This window comes from Arachis stenosperma, chromosome 4 (assembly GCF_014773155.1).
Source record: "Arachis stenosperma cultivar V10309 chromosome 4, arast.V10309.gnm1.PFL2, whole genome shotgun sequence".
Classification (NCBI taxonomy): Eukaryota; Viridiplantae; Streptophyta; class Magnoliopsida; order Fabales; family Fabaceae; genus Arachis; species Arachis stenosperma.
Genome location: NC_080380.1, coordinates 150,502,293 through 150,522,418, shown reverse-complemented (window position 1 = coordinate 150,522,418; position 20,126 = coordinate 150,502,293).

Sequence of the window (20,126 nt, the reverse complement as noted above, 5' to 3'; positions counted from 1 at the left end):
GGGTTACTATGAACATCACCAGGCCCTTGCCAACGGGTTTTTGGTTAGCAACACAAAATCATCAAACTCTTTGGGTGGACTTCAAGTATGAGAGGATACAGGATAGTTATTGTCTGAATTGTGGAATCCTAGGTCATACCAAGAAGGAGTGTACCAGTCCAATGGCAGTGGCTAGTTGGGACCATATGCAACCTAGGTATGGGATGGGTCTGGGAGTTAATCGTGCCAGGGCCATCTCAGCCAAGGGGAAGGAGCAGGATGAGAAGGAAATGAACAGGGAACGGACTGAGGCTAAACAAGATTGTGAGGGGGAGCGCACCAGAAGGGAGCATATGAAGGAGCATTTGACTGAGGAGAGTTGCACGGGCAGGGGAGTACAAGCAGAGCCGCTGCGAACTATTAGTGCGAATTCCGTCCATCAGACGCCGTTAGGAGAGGAAAGCCACGGTTCTAGGTTGCAAGGTGAAACAGGGGAAGCTCTGAGAAATGGGGACAAAATTGCAAACACTAGAACTGACACCAGGGAAGGTTATGGCAAGCTCCAGGAGGCAGGGGGAGATAGCTGTGCATTTAGGCTCAATGCCACGTCTTCTATGGGGTGTCACGAGCATCTTGAGGTTGGGGGGAATGAGGAGCGCATATCTTTTGGTAATAGAACAAGGCTGAATGAGGGTCGTTTGGATGTGCCCAAGCAGATGGAGGATGCTGTCCAGCGCCAACAAGCAGTGCATGATGTATGCGGGAACTCCAGAAAGCTAACAATTGGGGAAGAACTGGAGAAGCTTTTTGGTAAGAAACAGGCCCAAGCCAAGCATCATGGTGATGCAGAAATTAACAAGCATTTTGGCTTGGAGACACGAATAGTTACGCATGATGCAGGACAGATGTGGAGCTACAGGGACAAATCAAAAATGAAGAGAGTTCGTACTGCTGCTGGTAGAACCATGATACAGCGAATGGATAATGGAGAGGAGTATTATGTTGAATTGGCTGAGGAGCAGCATCATAAAGAGAAGGAGGTTGCTGTTGGGTTGGAGCAGAGGAATGAGAGTCAACGTGTGTTGGAACTGGCATTTGATCTGAGGCTGAATCTGAACTCCAAAAGGATTAGGGATACAAGCAGCCTGGCAGTCTTTGTTGACAAGTTTGAGGATGATGAACACCTAACAATGGGAAAAGCAGGTAAGAAGTTCAAATACGTCCCTGGATCGGTCATGGCTGAGGAGGCGGGCCTTATCACGCCCCACCAGCAGCCATGATTGTTGTTAGCTGGAACTGTCGAGGTATGGTGGCCCCATCGACAGTCTCTGAACTAAGGAGTATTTGTAAATATCTTAGGCCGTCTGTTTTGTTTCTTATGGAGACCAAAGCTAGTAATCTTAGTTGTGCTAGGACTAGGAGAAACTTAGGTTTTGATAACATATTTTGTGTTGAGTCCCGGGGGTTGTCCGGAGGGCTCTGTCTTTTTTGGAAAAGTAATATAAATATCGATGTTTATGCTTGGTGTGATAACTTTATTAAGGCCCAGATAAGCACTGTTAATGTTAATCCCTGGGAAGGAATTTTTGTCTATGGCCATCCTGACTTTAAGAGAAGGAAGGAGTTATGGAATGAGTTAACTTGTGCGGATAATAATTTGCATGTGCCGAGGACTTTTATTGGCGACTTTAATGATGTTATTGCACAGCATGAGAAAGTGGGGATGCATCCAAAGCCGACTAGTCAGATTGACACTTTCAGGTACTTTATTGACAAGAATGCTCTCATGGACTTAGAGTTGCAAGGTACTAAGTACACATGGTTTAGTAACCCAAGGAATGGGTTTGTTACTAAGGAAAGGATAGATAGAGTACTTGCTAATTGGGAATGGAGAGAAGCTTTCCAGCATGCCACCCTTTCAGCTTTACCAGCTATTAGCTCTGACCATACGCCTTTAGTTCTCAATGTTACACCCAGGGGAATAAGGACCAAATTCTTTAAATTTGAAGCTTTTTGGGCTGATCATGCTGACTGTGGTAATATCATTAGGAAAGGATGGAATAGTGTTTGTAATAGCTCGGTTGATCATTGGACCAATTTGTCTCGAAGGATGAATAGTTGTAAGGAAGAATTGGTCAAATGGAGCAGGACTAACTTCAAGAGGGCTGATCTTGAAATACAAAAGCAAATGCATAGCCTTAAGCTAGCAGAGGAAAGAGATTACTCGGATACTCAGCAACGGGAAATTAGTAATTTGAAAATGGATATTATTAGGCTGTGGAAACAGGAGGAAAAGTTTTGGGGGCAGAGATCTAGAGTGAAATGGCTGAAGTTTGGTGATAAGAATACTGCCTTTTTCCATGCTTCTACCATCCAACGAAGGGACAGGAATAGGATTGTGAAGTTAAAAGATGTTAGTGGAGAATGGGTGTGTGGTGAGGATCAGATACTAAAGTTGGCTGTCCTTCATTTTCAGAATCTGTTTAAAGCTTCCAGCAACCTTGTTATGTCTGAATGCATTAGCAACATCCCTATTAGAGTTACCGAAGATATGAATCGAGAGCTATTGAAAGAGGTTTCTGATCAGGAAATTAAAGAAGCTACCTTCAGCCTTGGAAGTCTTAAGGCACCTGGTCCAGATGGATTAAATGGTCTTTTTTTCCAGAAGCATTGGGCAATTCTTCAGAAGGAGGTGTGTGAAGTTGTTAAGGTCTTTTTTCGGGAAGGGGTCCTACCAAGCAGCATTGGAGATACTATTTTAGTTTTGGTTCCTAAGACCAATAATCCAGAATCTCTTAATCAGCTTCGACCGATCAGCTGTTGCAACTTTATATATAAGATCATTTCTAAAGTGTTGGTTATTAGACTTAGAAGAGTCATTGATGCGATTGTTTCACCTATCCAGAGTGCATTTGTGGGGGGTCGCCTCATTCAGGACAACATGGTGATAGTGCAGGAAATGTTTCATGCTTTAAATGCAAAAGGCCAATTTGCTTCCAGGAAACTAGCTGTCAAGATTGATATGAATAAAGCCTATGATAGGGTTGAGTGGTCATTCCTAGAAGCAACCCTGAAAGCTTTTGGGTTTAATCCGCACTGGGTCAAGCTGATTATGATGTGTGTCTCACAGGTTTCTTATAAAATTAAGATCAATGGTGTGTTGTCGAGGAGGTTTATGCCGCAGAGAGGACTAAGGCAAGGAGACCCCCTTTCGCCGTACTTGTTTATCATAGCAGCTGAAGTTTTTACTATTCTCATGGACAAGGCTAAGGAAGAGGGTAGAATCTCTGGTGTAAAAATTGCCCCCACTGCTCCAGCCATTTCTCATCTCCTTTTTGCGGATGATTGCATTATCTTCTCGAAGGTTAGTGAGGAGGAAGTTTATCAGCTCATTACTATTTTGAATATGTATACAGAAGCCTCGGGGCAGCGAATAAATGTTGACAAGTCTGGGATTACGTTTGGCAACCAGGTTCCGATCAGAAATAGAGTAGAAATAGAAGAGATCTTAGGGTTGCCAGCTTGGGATCAACCAGGCAAGTATCTGGGTCTTCCAGCTCAGTGGGGGAGATCTAAGAATAAAGCTCTGAGGTGGATTGAGGAGCGAGTGGCTGATAAGCTTTGCGGTTGGAAAGAAAAACTTCTTTCTCAGGCTGGGAGGGAGGTTCTCATCAAATCGGTTATTCAAGCGATACCTGCCTATGCTATGAATGTCGTTCTTTTCCCTAAAGGTTTTTGTCATCGCCTTTGTCAAAAAGTGGCTAAGTTTTGGTGGGCCTCCACTGGTAAGGATAGGGGTATCCATTGGAGAAGCTGGGATAAAATTTCTGCTAGCAAAACGGATGGAGGAATTGGTTTCAAGGATTTTTATAGTCAAAATTTAGCACACTTGGCAAAACAGGCATGGAGAGTGTTCGAATGCCCTAATGCGGTATGGGTTCAGGTGCTTAAGGCTGTCTATTTTCCAAATGGGGATTTCAAAGTATCTAAGGCGGGAAGGGGAGCATCTTGGATCTGGAAAAGTATTGTGCATGGTAAGGATTTCCTTTTGAGAAATGCGAGATGGCTGGTTGGGAATGGAGAAAGACTGCATATTTTACATGATAATTGGATACTGAACATGACGAATAGTCCTGTTGTTATCAATGATGAGGTCACATTTGTAAAGGAGCTGATTAGTGAAGGACAGGGGTGGAATATAAGCGAGTTAAGGAAGCATTTTGATGGTGATACTGTTGGGAAGATCATTAGAACTCCGGTGAGTGTTATTGGCAGAGAAGACAAGCTTAGTTGGCCTCTCAAACCCGATGGCAAGTATACTATCAAAACCGGTTATCATGCTGCCAGGAAAGAACAGCATCTCGATAATAGCAATAGCCCATCAACGAGTGATGACTTTAAGGATTTATGGAGAGACATTTGGAAACTAAAAGTGCCTCAAAAGATTAGAACCTTTCTATGGCGGGCCTCGCATAACATTTTACCGGTGTTCCAAAATCTTTATAAGAAGAAAATCTCTAACACTCCTATCTGTCCTATTTGTTTGCAGGAACCAGAGACCACTGAGCATGCGCTTCTACTCTGCCCTTGGACAAGGGCTGTATGGTTCGGAGCCCAAATCCAATGCTGCCCTACGGCCTATACTGTATCATCTTTTGGGAAATGGGTCATGGATCTTTTCAAAAGTATGAAGATCGGCACAGGAACTGATTATGTGCTGAGTAGCAGCAGACTGGGTTTTTTGGTATGGGAGATTTGGAAAGCAAGAAATCAGGCAGTACATCACAGGTCTAAACCTAGTCCTTTACTAGCAATTGAAAATGCTAAACAAATGGAAATTGATTTTGCAGATGTTATAGAAGAACCAGCTATAAGTTCTAATCATCATAGAAGGACAGTTAGAAGGGTTACCTGGAGACCGCCTCCGCAAGGATGGATTAATTGCAATGTGGATGCAGCGTTTCGCGAAGTGTACTCTGGAGAAGCAACAGCAGCAGTATTCAGAGACCATACTGGAAGCCTCCTTGCAGCTTCAAATTCTAGAATTGCAGCTTCCTCACCTCTAGCTGCGGAAGCATTTGCAGTTAGGGAAGCATTAATAATGGCGAAAAACTTTCAACTGGATAGAATCATTGTTGAGTCTGATAGTTTGTTACTCATACAAGCTTTAAAATCAAAAGCCCCAGTTGCAAAAATTCAAGTGATTTTGGATGACATCTTGGAATTAGTGCGTAGTATCACAAATTGTGGGTTTACCTGGTTGCCAAGAGAAGGAAATGGCTTAGCACACGAAGTAGCCTGGCTTGCTGTTGATGGTTCTCTTCAACAGAATTGGCTCAGCTGCAAGCCGCAAACCATCATCAACATTTTGGCAGAAGAGCACATATAGTATAAAAAAAAACCTGCCATTAGCCCAATTATTCAAGCCCAAGAATATGGTAGGATACCTTGCGTAGTAGGTGATCCACATAAAACAACACCTATACATGTATGTCAACATTAAAAAATCAAATCAGGCAGGGAATTAATTGGATTGCAGTTTGAAAGTTTGGAGGCATTATGGATATGCATTTTGTTACCTTGTTTGTTGGGAAGGGGGAGTGCCATGTTTGTTGTTTGGCGATGTACTTCTTTGTCTCGCTAGCTCAGCTTGCTTTCTGCTAGTCTGGAGGGTCAGAAAACCAGTGTATTGCGTTTCGGAGTGCACGGTTCTGCCTCAAATCCATCTGCTTTGAGCTTTCCAGGATCTCATTACTGAGTGACTAGTGGGCAGTTTGAGGAGGTGTTGATGCGGCTGCTAAGGAATATGCCAGGGAGGCTGGACAGGCATGGAACTAGCTATGAGGGGAAAGTAGCCATGAATAACCACGTACTTGCATTCAGTTTCATCAAACAGGAAGATTGGTCTATGCTCCTTTGGGTCTTGTTCAGCTGACGCTTGGATCGGACACAGTGAGATAGCCTCATTGTGCAACTTTGTGCTTCTGCACCTGCGCAGAATCCTGCTGCTTGGGTTCCTTCTACTCAGATCTAGTCTCATGAGAATTTATCCGATTGTCTCTCAATGACGGATCTATGCTCTCGGGTAACATGCAGTGGCTGTGACCATTGCTATCGTCGAGCAGGATATTGCAGTGGTAGGTATTGAGTTTGGCATCGGATTGAAGCTTCACCTGCAGAATGAGGAGGGAGACCTCTTCCATTGCCGGGTCGGGTGTAGGTTTTAGGAGCTGGGTTGGGATTCTGGTGTGTTTCGGTTTGGGCCTGCTGTAGGCCTGGACCTTGCCCAAAAAAAAAAAAAACGGTGGTTGGAGGCTTGGTTCAAGTGACATGTTACATGCAGCTGAGACTGACGGGGATTAAAATTTTTAGAAATAGAGACTGAAATTTTAATAATATTTTATACTTAAAATACTTTTATTTTAATTATTAATTTTAATTTTATTTTTTGTCAAAATTAAATTAGAATTTTATTTTTGTTTCAATTTTTGTCTCCCACTTTATACCAAACAAAATATTGAGATTTATTTTAATTTCCGTCTTTTAGTCTCTGTCTCTCAGTCTCAGTATTTCTATCTCTATCTCTCCACCAAACACTACTTTAATACACTGCATATGAGTTCGAACCTTGACGAATATGACGTGGAACAAAGCAGAGGCATGCACTACAACAATTTCGGCAGATAGCGGCTGCCTTGCATGTAGTGGCGATTTTCCTAAAACTGCTAGTATATGTACCGTCGGGTGAGTTATTGTTTTATATTACCACATATTACAATGTTTTCTTTAGTAATAACTATATGGATATAATCTAGTTAAGTTAATCCTATTATTTTAAGTTACATATGTTTAAATCATTGTTACTTAAATTCGTAATACTTTTTCTAGATTCGTTTTACATAAAAAAAATTTCAAGTTAAATAAGCTATATATGATAACTCATGTGAACAAAAATAGTGACCTTCATCTAGCAGCCATGACCCGCAACAAAAATAGTGACTTTCAATCAATGTTATTAGCCACTATTGAATTTAAGTTGGTTTAGTGCTTTATGTTTATTTTCCTCAAATTATGAAATTTTACTTTATATTAAATCATGCACTTATGACAATTTCATTATATAAGTTATGTTTGCATATATATAATTTGGTTTGTTATGTTATTTAGTTGTTTTATTTGGTTGAAAGTTTTTTAAATTAATTGATAACTAATAAATTAAAGTTAAATAAACATACTATTTTAAAAGAGGCAAAATAATTAAAAAAAGTTAAAATTTTAATAGAAATCCTAAATTTAGCGGCGGTTGAAAACGGATGCCGTTTTCAATTTCTTGTCATTTACCGGCGGTTTGTAACCGCTGCAACACCATTTTTATTACGTGACAGTTATTTCAGTGGTTAACTAAAATCGCCGCTAACTGTTTATCCACAGCCTATCTTCCCACGTTTGAGCTAAAAAGAAGCGGGGTGTGATCGGTGAATGTGAGTTTAAGATTAATTAAAAGTCGGATCTAACTCTAAGATATGTAATAAATTTGATAAGCTAATATGTTTAAGTCCTTAACTTTAATTTATTCATCTCTTCTTTTTTTTTTCCTTAAAAGAAAAAAAAAAGCCGTAGGAGACAAAGTAAGAATGTAAGATTACAATTCCCCACTTTTAGCCAATATTAATAACTGATAATAATTGGTTTAATAATGTAAGAAAAATTAATTTGTTAATGATCAAATTGCTATCAGATATCAAATCGTGCTCCACCATTAATAATATCAACCCCACCACCACATCACACACTCGTTACCACAAAACCTTAAGAAAATTAAATAAAATCACTAAATAATGAAGCCTAGCTTGTACTCATCAACAAGTGCCTCACAGGAATTAGTTCAAAGGGATATAAATTAAGAAGAAACAAATTGATAGATCCACATGTCCACAAACTTTGTTGCTTCTTTGAATATTCGAATCCATATATATATATTTAAATCCAAATTATACCTTTCCTTCGTTAATTTCTTGTTTAATTTGCTTGATTAAGTGGATGACCATTATTAATTAATCAATGCCTCTAACGACAACACTGCCCACTTTGTCTTTCAAACATATAGTCCCTACCTTAAACATGCTCGAGGCAATCATATATATGGTAATAACTTGATTAATTTAAAAATATAACATTAGTTTATGCTCCCTCCGTATGGAAAACAGAAAATGATTTATTATTAATTATAATTTTAATACTTGATACGACCGTTATACATCGGTTACAAATTATAATTCAAATATAAACGTTATAGATTGGCTGTCAATAACCAACATTTAAACGAGTACTAAAACGTCAGATATATTATTACTCTCCACTTAAAACACTATTATTCGGAGACATAACGGTTACTAGGGACGGATCCAAGTGGAATGTTGTGGGGGCAAGTGCCCCACTACAATTTGAAATTTTTTTTAATACATGATAATAATATTTATTTGCTCCTATTAGATCATTAAATTTGATCCCACACTAATTTTTTACTTAATTATTGGTACTTAATTGTCAATTTAAAAAATTTTTATTAGATATTTGTTAGAATGATCAACTCTCATATTTAAACGAAATTAGTGTTCTTTCTTAAAAATCAACTCAAACAAATATTATTTATCTTTTTTTTAAATTAGCTTTAATTTTTGCGTAGTAACTGTATTAATAGAAAAAACCTTTTTAATTATAAATATCAATAAGAGTCGGCTTCTAATTGTGTTGAAAAATAAATTTTTAAAAAATTGTTTAGTAACATATAGAAAGAAAGAAATTTTGATGGTAGTGTTAAGAAAAAATTATTTAATTTTTTAAAAATATAAAACCTAAAACAATAGAATTTTAAATTATATATTATTATTTAGATTACTATTTTATTATTTTAATTTATATATTAGATATTTTGAAGGCTAATCGTATTTTACAATAACAAAATATAATTATAAGAATAATCATACTATATGTACATAAAAAATAACTATCCGTATAAAATATATATTGAAATGTAAAATACACATTAAAAAAGTTAAACGATATATATATTTATACACATATATATAGTGGTTAATAGATAATTTAATATTTAATTTTTTATATATACATACTATTTTTATTATAAAAATTATTATTATGTTATATAAGTTTTGCCCCGTCTACTAAAATTTTTTAGATTCGTCATTGACGGTTATCTTTTTTAGATATAAAAGAAATGAAAAAAAATATTTGATTCATTAAATTTTTGTAAAGCTTATTACTCGTTTAATAATTTAAGCGTCAGAATATCTTTTACAGATATTCACTCTTTTATTTTAACTTTTATTGTCGACATATATTTCATCCTGACAAAAAATTTACAAATATTTATCGGTAGACGAGTTACACACTGGTTAACTTTTACAAGATCATACTTAATCATGCTATCTGAATTCTATATTCTTGATAGTGAAGTGAACTATAAGCAATATTATGGCATTGGTATATACAAAAAGGATAAAATAAGAGGTGAATTTCAATTGGAGCATTAGGGTTTAAATCAAATCATTGAGAAAGAAGCTAAGCACCATGTCAAATTATATTTATAGCCGTAACTATTTATTTGCTATATGGAAAGAGATGATTCCTCGTTTTATATTTCTTCTAGAAGATATATAAATCATGTTCCACGCCAGAATCTCTAAACCAAGTGCAACTTCATATTTTGCTCCACTCGAATATGCATAAAGTTAACATCATTATTGTTTCAGCATTAATTATTATTATCGACAGATCATTAGGTAACAGTATATTAAATAACTATATAAATTCTCATTGCACTAATAGCTATTTAATTTCTATCGTTTGAGTTGAAGCTGCGTATGAATTATTATGTCCATGCACATTATTAGTTCCATTTGTTTATTTATCAACTTTATTTTCTTTGACAATATTTTTTTAGAAGACACCGAGGTAAGTATACACTAAAAATTAGCTATTAAATTTATCGTTGATATAAAATAAATATTAAAATATAAAATATAAAATATATATTAAAAATAAGTTAATTAATAAATAGTACATATATTCTACACAAATATATAATAATTAATTTAATAATGAATTTTTAATATATATAAAATATTTTTATATACTATGTAAAATGTTATAATTGTTTAAAGAAAAGTAGAGGAATCAACTTTTTATTTGTAAAATATTTTTTTAATTTTCAATTTTAAGAAAATTTAGGTTTAGGATCTAAAATTTAAAATTTATGCTAATTAAAAAATAATTTTAAAAAATTATTTGATATTAATAAAAAAATTAACTCTCTTATTACTTATTTTGTTATTTTCATTGTTTAATATCTATATATTACCATCTTTAAGTTGAAAGAATGACAACAATAAAAATAAAAAACTCTTAATAAAGAAATTGATATTTGAACAAAGCTTTTTTTTCTCTTTTAAATCACCAGAGAGTTTTTCAAGCATACATTTCTTTTATTTTTCTCACATTTTTTCCTCATCACTAGTAATATATGTTGTAAAATCAATCATCTAAAAAATTTAACTCGAAATTCTTTATTTTTTGAATTAACAAAGATGTAATTCTACTAGATCATCATTAAACTTTATTAATACTATATCATAAAAAAATATTTATATTAAAAGTTTAAATAAATAGAATAAAATATATAAATAATTATATTTCTAATAATATACCCCTTGTGATAGTTGGGATGAATTTTGTTCATTTGATATAGAGAATATTTTGTTCAGATATCATTTTCCCTTTAATAAATATCTAAAACCATTTGAGTTATATACATATTTGTGTAATTGGAGCAACTGGAAATCACCAAATCTTGCAAGTGGCATTAATTTAGGCAAAAATGTGTCTTAAGCAAAAAGATAATGATGCGATGGTTGAATAATTTTGAAGAAAATTTGCAAATTGACCACATACCTGCGGATATCATGATATACTACTAATTACTAAATTGTTTTTATTCATGTTACTTTAATTTTAATTAGTGGGCAGTCCGAGTTTTGCACAAATTCAATAAATAAACAATAATGTGCAAGAACTATTTCTAAAATATCATATATTAAAAATAGTTAGTTTAAACTTTTGGAATATACAATTTTTTAATATGTGCTGGTCCATTCTTCTGAAATAAAGAAAAAATTTAAACAGAATTTATGTTTCAAATCCAAAAAAAAAAATTTACATAAAAAATATCAATCATACTAGATATTAACTAAAATTAATTATCAAAATCAGTTAATGTATTTATATATATATAAATCTTGAAATAATCCAAATCAAAGTTTAACATCGTGATATAATCAGATTATAATCAAACACACTTTAAAATTATATTATAAACTTTATTTATAATTAAAAACATTTAAATAATAATTAAACTCAAATTTAAATCTAAATTTAAATTTATATTCATGTTATAATCAGATTATAGTTAAATTGAGAATCCATGTGAAAGAGATATTTCATGCATGATTTCTATGAAAAACAAAATCAGAATCAACAACTTGATTTCCTCACGCAAAAGGTAGTCCAAATAGAATCTAATTTTATTTGTTGTTTTGATAGCTTATTATATAATAGGTAGAATCCAATATTCGGTGAGTTGGGAATTTGGGTTTTCAATGAAGTAAATAAGTGTATCATATGATAGTAATAAATTCATATATATGATAGTAAATTGGAAAAGAAGACTACGGTTCCAATGAAAAATGTTCAATTGTAACTTACGTTACCCCATGTTTGAATTCATCGTCAAAGTTATTGCATCGAAAAATAATATAAAACAAAAAGAAGTTAATAGAAAATGTACTTGAAGAGAGCAAATGATAAAGATAGGTGAATTAAAATGTAAACTTTTAATTTTGTTGTGTAAGGAAAAAAACAGGATGTGAAGAAGATACTGCTGGTAATATATATTCTATCTGTTGGTATTTAATTTAGTCAAATCTGTTCGAATAAAGTAAGCTATTCAATTTGCTGTAGGTAGAGTAGAGCATTCTATTTGCGGGTATCTAATATGACTTAACCTGTTTAGATAGGATAGGCTACCTAACTCGTTGTGGTAGAATAGAACTCGATCCGAATATGTTTGTAGATAGTGTATAGTACGGGTTCAGGGTGTATCTTACTCTATCATATCTGCATCTCATATATATAATACATATTTTATAAAAAATTAGGTATATAGTAAAAGAGGTGAGAGTTGAACCTACAACCTCCCTCATATAATGACTTGCAATAAATAAACAATTACTAAACTAGTTAGTTAATTTATAGGGCTGCATATGGATCGGATAATATCCGCATATCTGCGGTAATTATCTGTATCCGATCTGAATTTTGCGGATATTATTCGATCCGCGCTATGATAGGATCAGATTGCAAATTTGGCAGTGATATCCGCGGATTGGATTCGCAAATTCGCATATTCGCACATACATCTCATATAAATAGCATAGTTTAAGAGAGTAAACCCTAATGTGATATGAATTTTAGTGTGTTATTTTATGAATTTTATAGTATCTTGTTTTTAATTTTTTATGTTGTACTTCAACTTAGAATAATTAAACTTAAATCTTGTGTTATTATTTTGTTTTTGTTATTCAAGAGAAGTTTTATTGATAATATATTTTAAAAGTAAATAGATTTAAACAGGTGAAAAATGAATTTTTTGAATATTTTTTTTTGTAAAAAACAGCCAAATAGAATTTTAAAATAGTTTTTTTAATTATGCGGATATACTTGATATCTGATCCGATTCGCAAGTATGTGGATCGGATCAGATTTGGCCTGAAAAAATGCGGATATTGTATTCGATCCAATCCTATGAATGCAGTGCGAATTGGATAGAATTTTAGACTATATCCGATCTAATCCGATCCGTGTGTAGCCCTATTAATTTAGTAATTTAAAGCATTAATTTTTTATTTTTTATTTTATTAATATGTATGAAATTTGGAATGATTGAATATTATATTTGCTTTGAAAAAAATTAATATTTCTGCGGGTAGAGTAGAGTAGAGTAAGGTAGGGTTTAAAATTTTAGGGTGCGAGTAGGCTTAGAATTGAGAGATTCTCAATCCGCGAATAGAATAGAGTAGAATTTTAATAAAATTTTTAACCCGCGGGTAGGGTTATGATAGAGTCCAAACCCTATTCTACTCTATCCATTGCCAACCCTAAAAAAATATATATATAATTAATAAAAATACCCTATTCTACCCTCTATATATATATATATATATATATATATATATTTTTTAACAAGTTTTAGGAATAATATATCTTTAATTTATACCTAATATATATGATGAGCAGAGACGAATCATGCATATATTTTTTATTTTAACTTAAATTTAAAAAAAAATATTTATAATATAATATCAAAATTTATAAATTTAAAAGATTTAGAGTTTAATTATTTTTGTTACCTCTGATTTTTCTTTTAATATAAGTCAAATAAAAAAATAAAAGCCTATATAATTATATAAATTATTTATGTCTCCTCTTATTTTTAGTTTAAAATTAAAAAAAAAAAGTTATATATAAAAACTACTAGGCATACTATATATGTATGTATTGTGAATGTTCATTAAAAGGTGAATGCTATAGTGCCTAAGTTATGGTGCCTAACTTACTAAAAAAGTAAAGAAATAATATTTAATAAACTTTAACTATTTTATTTTTATTTTATATATTTTATTTTTTATTTATAAAAGCAAGTTAGGCAATTTAAATACAACAATAAAAGGAACCATAAAATCCACCTCATTAAAATGGTGTTTTAAACCTTAAGTGATGGTTACATAAAAAACACTAATAAAACAAAATGAAAAGTTTGAGAGATGCAGGAGAAAATCCCAACAAAATCCCACTGAGTTGCGAGATTATGATTGAAATGGGGTTAATTATCCTATTTGTTGAGGCCTGAGGGGATTAGTGTTGTAAAATCAATAAAGTGATTATACATTTTATAATTATACGCATGATGATGATGATGATGCTTAGGTCAAAGTGATTACGTGAATCATCCTCTCGATAATATAATCTTGCTGCGTGCCACACCTTTTTGCCTTCTCTTGCCCCATACTCACATTTTCACGGCTCACTATTTAATTTCCTATGGAAATATATAAAAAAGAATATTATTAATTATTCCAAAATTAAAAAGAATGTCATACTTGTTAATTTATGGTGCATGTGTATCTTGCTGCAATTAAGAGTGTATATAAACTGGTTCTGGATCGAATTTAATTAGATTTGAATCTGATTTTAATATCGTATTGAGTTTATTTTTTGTTTAATCTTAAATTAATTCGAAATAAGTCGAATTGATCCGAATATAAAATTAGTACGTATAAATTTATAAATTTTATATGATAAACTAATAAAATTTTAATTTGAAAATACGGTGGTTGTCTTAAGATCGTTTTCAGTAGAAATATATTTTGACGAATTTAGGAGTATGTTTGTTAAATTTATTTAAAAAATATTTTGTCAATAATAAAAGTGATCTAGTACTATTTTATATTATCACCAGAATCTTTTAAATTCTAATTTAATATTTATCTCTTTTAATAATTTAATTTTTAAGATAAATAATTTCATAATATATATAATATATAAACAAATTAGACATTTTTATTTGACATATTTATTAAAATCGATATCAACGGACCTAAATCAATTCCAAAAACTCGTTTATGAGGTGAAGAATGACTCACAATTACAAATTTTTTAAATGCATTATTCTTAAAAGATGTGAGATTTGTAATAATATTTTTTAAAAAAAATTATGATAAAAAAACAGAAGTAAATTTTTTGAGACTATACTTTTATTCTGTTTTGTTATATATATATATATATATATATATATATATATATATATATATATTGTTATGTATATATGTTCTATTTTATTTTTGCATTTCATAGAAGTTTATGAGAAACTATGGTTACTTTTATATATTTTTGGTTATATCACTACCAGAAACACGGTGATTAGCCACGGAAAAAATCGTGGCAATGAAGCGTTAACAACGAATGGGTATCTGTGGCTAACAAGGGCGACGCATTTTCAGTTAGCCACGGTTTTGTGACCCGTGGAGACATTTAAATAGCCACGGTTTTCACTATTTTAGCCACGCTCTAAACTGTGGCTAAATGACAACAATATAATCAACAAGTATAATTTTGTCACAATTTTGTCCGTGGCTAATATTGGTGGGCTGGGTTTTTTTGCCACAATTTTGCCCGTGGCTAATGTTAGTGGGTTATTTAGCCATGGTTTTTTCCGTGGCTAATCATAAAAGATAAATTATATATATATATATATAATAAAGATGCTACTTAGTACAAAATTATATCGTATAAAATTAAAAAAAATTAGCCATATCCATATAAGTAGAATTCTTATTAATAAAAATATGAAATTTAAGTAATAATGTTGAAAAGCAAATATCCTGAACTAAATGAGTTTAAACTATTACAAAATCAAGTATCAGAATGCATCATTATTAGATCTCTAACGTCTTCATTGGAGTACCTACAAAAACATTCAAATAAGATTGTGTTATCTCTTAATTCATGAAAAAAAATGTTCCAAGACATTATTTAAAATAATAGTTTAATGTAAAAAAAAGTAAAAATGCATATCCAATAAAGCTGAGTTTTCATTTTCACAACATAAAACATATCATTAAACTCCTCATCAATCAATATATTATATATTGCTAGACTTATACTCTGCTAAACAATTTTCAATTCAATTGCTTCATGTAAGTAAGTAAGATATCAGATTACAATCAAAATCATTTAGAGACAGAATTTAAAAATAAAAATAGAAATGTATTAGCAATTAATAAGATCAATATTTTAGAGTAGAAAGTTGAACTTACCAGGTAACTATCGAGCATATCGAGCATGCGGATCTTCCAGGTAAGTGTCCCTTGTTCCATGGCAACATGCATCCATTACTCTAAGTTACCATTGTTCACATATTCATCCATTAGTAGCTTAAATATTGAAACAAAAACAAATAAAAATGCTATTGATAATACAAAGAAATAGATACTATTGTACTCAGGAGTTGTGAGAGCATAGATAATAACTTAAAATGATTTACTTTGCTAAAAATAAATACATGTTAACTCCCTCCAAGCAGGCACATAAGATGTTTATGTCTAACATGACCTATAGCCTCCACTTCAATTATGAATTCACTTTTCTTATTCTTTATTAAATAATTTCAAATTTCAATCACACAACAACTTCGCTTTAATAATTGAAAGAACAGTCTCAACTACTATCTAGTGTTATAATGAAAGAAAGGTTGAAAGAAGCAAATCAAATAAAGTATCCTTACAATTTTTTAAGAAGTTTTTTTACTGCCACCTCATTTCTATTGATCAACGTATAGAATGCTTCTTACCATTCTTGAAAATTCCTTCTTCTTCATACATCAAACTAAAATCTCTCTCGTTTGAGATAGTTTGATCTACACTGGTTAACATTGTTATGATCACAAAATAACACTCATATAAAAAGAAATATTCACAAAGATTAGGCTCTTAAAAAAGTTAAGTATATAAAAAATTACATGTTTGAAGAATGGATGCTACCATAGTGATCTAAATGGTGGAACTTCTTCTTATGAAGTGGTTTAGAATATACAAAACTAAATGCATAAAGTTAGACTCAAAAGTAAGAAACACAAGAAATGATAAGAAATGTAAATAATAACTCTTGTTTGCTACCTTGCTATGGCGATGAGCATTACCAAAATAATGTTGATTTTAGGAATTTTAGCATATAAAAGAGAACTAAAGTTAATTAGGAATATAATTAATCACATTAGTACGTACTACTAAGTAGATAATTATATTTATGCATTTAAATTATACTTTATACCAAAAATTCATTCTCTATACCATCAAAAGGATAAATGAATAAAACATGCAAATCCAAGACAATGCACTCATCTCCACCAACAACAAGAAGAGAAAATTTAAATCGACCAGTATTTTAGAGAGGCAAGATTCAGAGCACTACCTCCAGAGAGAGTGACAGTGAATGAGGTGCAATGAAGCAACCTAGGGTTCCTTCAAGTCTTCTTCGCGATTTGCCGTAGAATCGGATTCCACCGATTTTGCTTGCTTCTTCGGCGACTCGAACTGATGGTACTCGAACTGCTGCAAATCATGGTCCTTTCTCTTCCACAAAATGTCTAATGCGATCGTACTCAGAATTTAAACAGGAACGGATTGAGCATAACGGATTTACTCTGAAGGTTAGTTGCAGGAGCTAAGAAATTACGGATTTGGAGAAACTGAAGAGAATGTTATTAGCGAGAGGGGTTGGTTACATGTTATCAAACTTGAATCAATTACAGGAGCTAACAAATAGGAAATTTGGAGAAAAAAATAGTGTGAGGAAGTTATCGTAAAAACTGGGTGAGTGGGCTACTAGTTACATTTAACATTACCGCTAAAAATTTCATTTATCTTATTATAAATGTTAATTTGAATTTTGTTTAGTGAAGTAACTATCATTTTTAATTTAGAATAAAATTTAATTTTAATAAAAATATTAAATTGTAAATTTTATAACTTTAAATTATATTTTAAAAATTTTATATACAAATTAGAATTTAGAATTTTGACCCGTTGGATTTAAAAAAATGGCATCAATAAAAATTAAAATAAATAAACTTAAAACTTAAAAATTTGATACCTTTGAATTAAAAAAGAATAAAAATGTTGTACATAGTTAAAAAATGAACTTCCATAAAGTTTATTTTATTTTATTTTTTTATTAAATTAATAAAATGTTAATAAATAGATAGAATAATAAAATATAGTTATAAAACTAATATTCTGAATTTTAAGAGTTAGAACTTTGTTCATTAATATTGCACTAAATTAATAGTGAGTAATTAAATTAGTTATTATTCCAATCAATCATAGTTAATATTTTTTATTTTTTAGAATTAGCTAGAGTTATTTTATTAAAGATAAATATGTACTTTTTTTTGTACTCTTTTGATACTCTTTTTATAATTTTAACATTCATTTTTAATTGAATCATTTTATTTTATTACTAAAGTCTCTAAATTAATGCATAATGTGAAATTGAACACTGAAACTGTATTTGGCCAGAAAGAATACGAATAAAAAAAGTGACAACTAAAAAATATAAATAGTAAAATTGTATGTATATGAATTAGTTTTTTTTATTATATTACAATATGATTTTTATAAAGTAATGAACAACACAACCACACAAAAAAATTACTTTTAAATCAAGAAAGAAAAATTAAAAAAAGATTCAGAGATATGGCAGAGTATAATTTTTCAGCGGCAGCACTAGAAAGGAAGAAGGGAGAAAAAACTAACAATTAGAGAATTGGAAAAGCCTGCATAAAAATTGAGAAAAAGTATAAACTGCATAAAAATATTTTGAAAGAGATGGAGAAAAACGCCAAATTAAAGACAACATTTTGAAGTGAAAATCGTTTGAATTCGTCACGGTGATTATTAGGTCTGTGGTAAATGAGGAAAGTCATCTCAAGTTAGCCACGAACAAATAAAACCGTCGAAAAAATTCACAAAATTTAGCCACGGAGATACAAGACGTTGCAAGTGATTATCACGATCATATAATTTGCCACTATTTTTTATTCGTGGGTATCTTCCAGTTAGTAATACCCGTATTTCTGGTAGTGTATATATATATATATAACTATTTTTTTATCGGTCTTAGTTTTGCAGGCTAAGTTTGGAGCTTGATATTTGTATCTTGATCTTTTATTCTTGTTTTCTATATATATATATATATATATATATATATATATATATATATATATATATATATATATAGAACCGTAGTTTTTTCTTACGCAAATTAGATTGCTATTTAAATTTTTTATTTTGTTTTTTTCCCTTTCTTTAAGGCTCCTAGTATACTACATTCTTTCAATTATTATATGTGTATATATTTTATTATACAGGTCGTAACGTTTCGCCATCTCTATTTTACATCCTAGGTATAAAGATCTGTGTGATAGGGTGTTACACTTTCTTTCGACAATTTCATCTGTACTTTATTCTGGCAGTATCGTCTGCACTTCTGCTCTATCAGTTTATGCATTTTTTTATTTCATTGTTTTAAATAAGATTTAACTTGAGTTTGAAGAAAAATATTAGAATATATTAGGCTTTCATTAGAATTATTTAACATATCTGAATTATAAGACATTACATTTTTATTATTTTGATTCTCTAATACTTATAAATACCTTTCTATATTATATCATTCTATACAATTTAAATACACACAAACTTTTTCTCTATTATTCTCGCTTACCTTTCAAACACTCACAATTTTATTCCATGGACTTCAAAACAATCAATAAAACAAATAAATAAATAATGATGGAACGTGATTTTGGTGCAAACATTCCATGTATACGCCTATGACTCTCTACAGATATAAACTCACTTTTTAGAAGAGAAATGGCTGAGAGTTGTTAGAGTGAACGAGATTTTCATTGTTCTAACCAAATTCATTTACAATATACATTAACCGAAATTTGTGGACACAACAGTAGTTCATTATATATATCTCCCTCGTGGAACTTATGGGACTATGGGAGCAAATGAAGCCTTTCCCTTTTTTCATGGTCAATTTTTTTGCCTTCTCTCCTTCATCGATCGGATAATCCATTATTGACTTTTTTGGCATATTATTGACTTCATCCCAAAAGGAGATCACTGATGGACATATATAAGATTTGTCTTTCAATTTAGTTATTGCCACCAATGTTATAAAATTATTTATACAAAAATTCAAGTCAATAAAACACATATAAAAAATAGTTATATTTCGAAAATATTTTTTATTTAATAGTCTTTTCTAAATTTGAAGTGGTAATTTTTCAAGTTCTATACTTTGTAACTATAAATGAATGGAAAATAAATAAATAACATATGTATTTAAATATTAATATATAATATATAATAACCAATTTAATAATTAATATTTTACGTATATATAAAATATTTGTTAAACCAAATATATGAAAAAGTATAGAATAT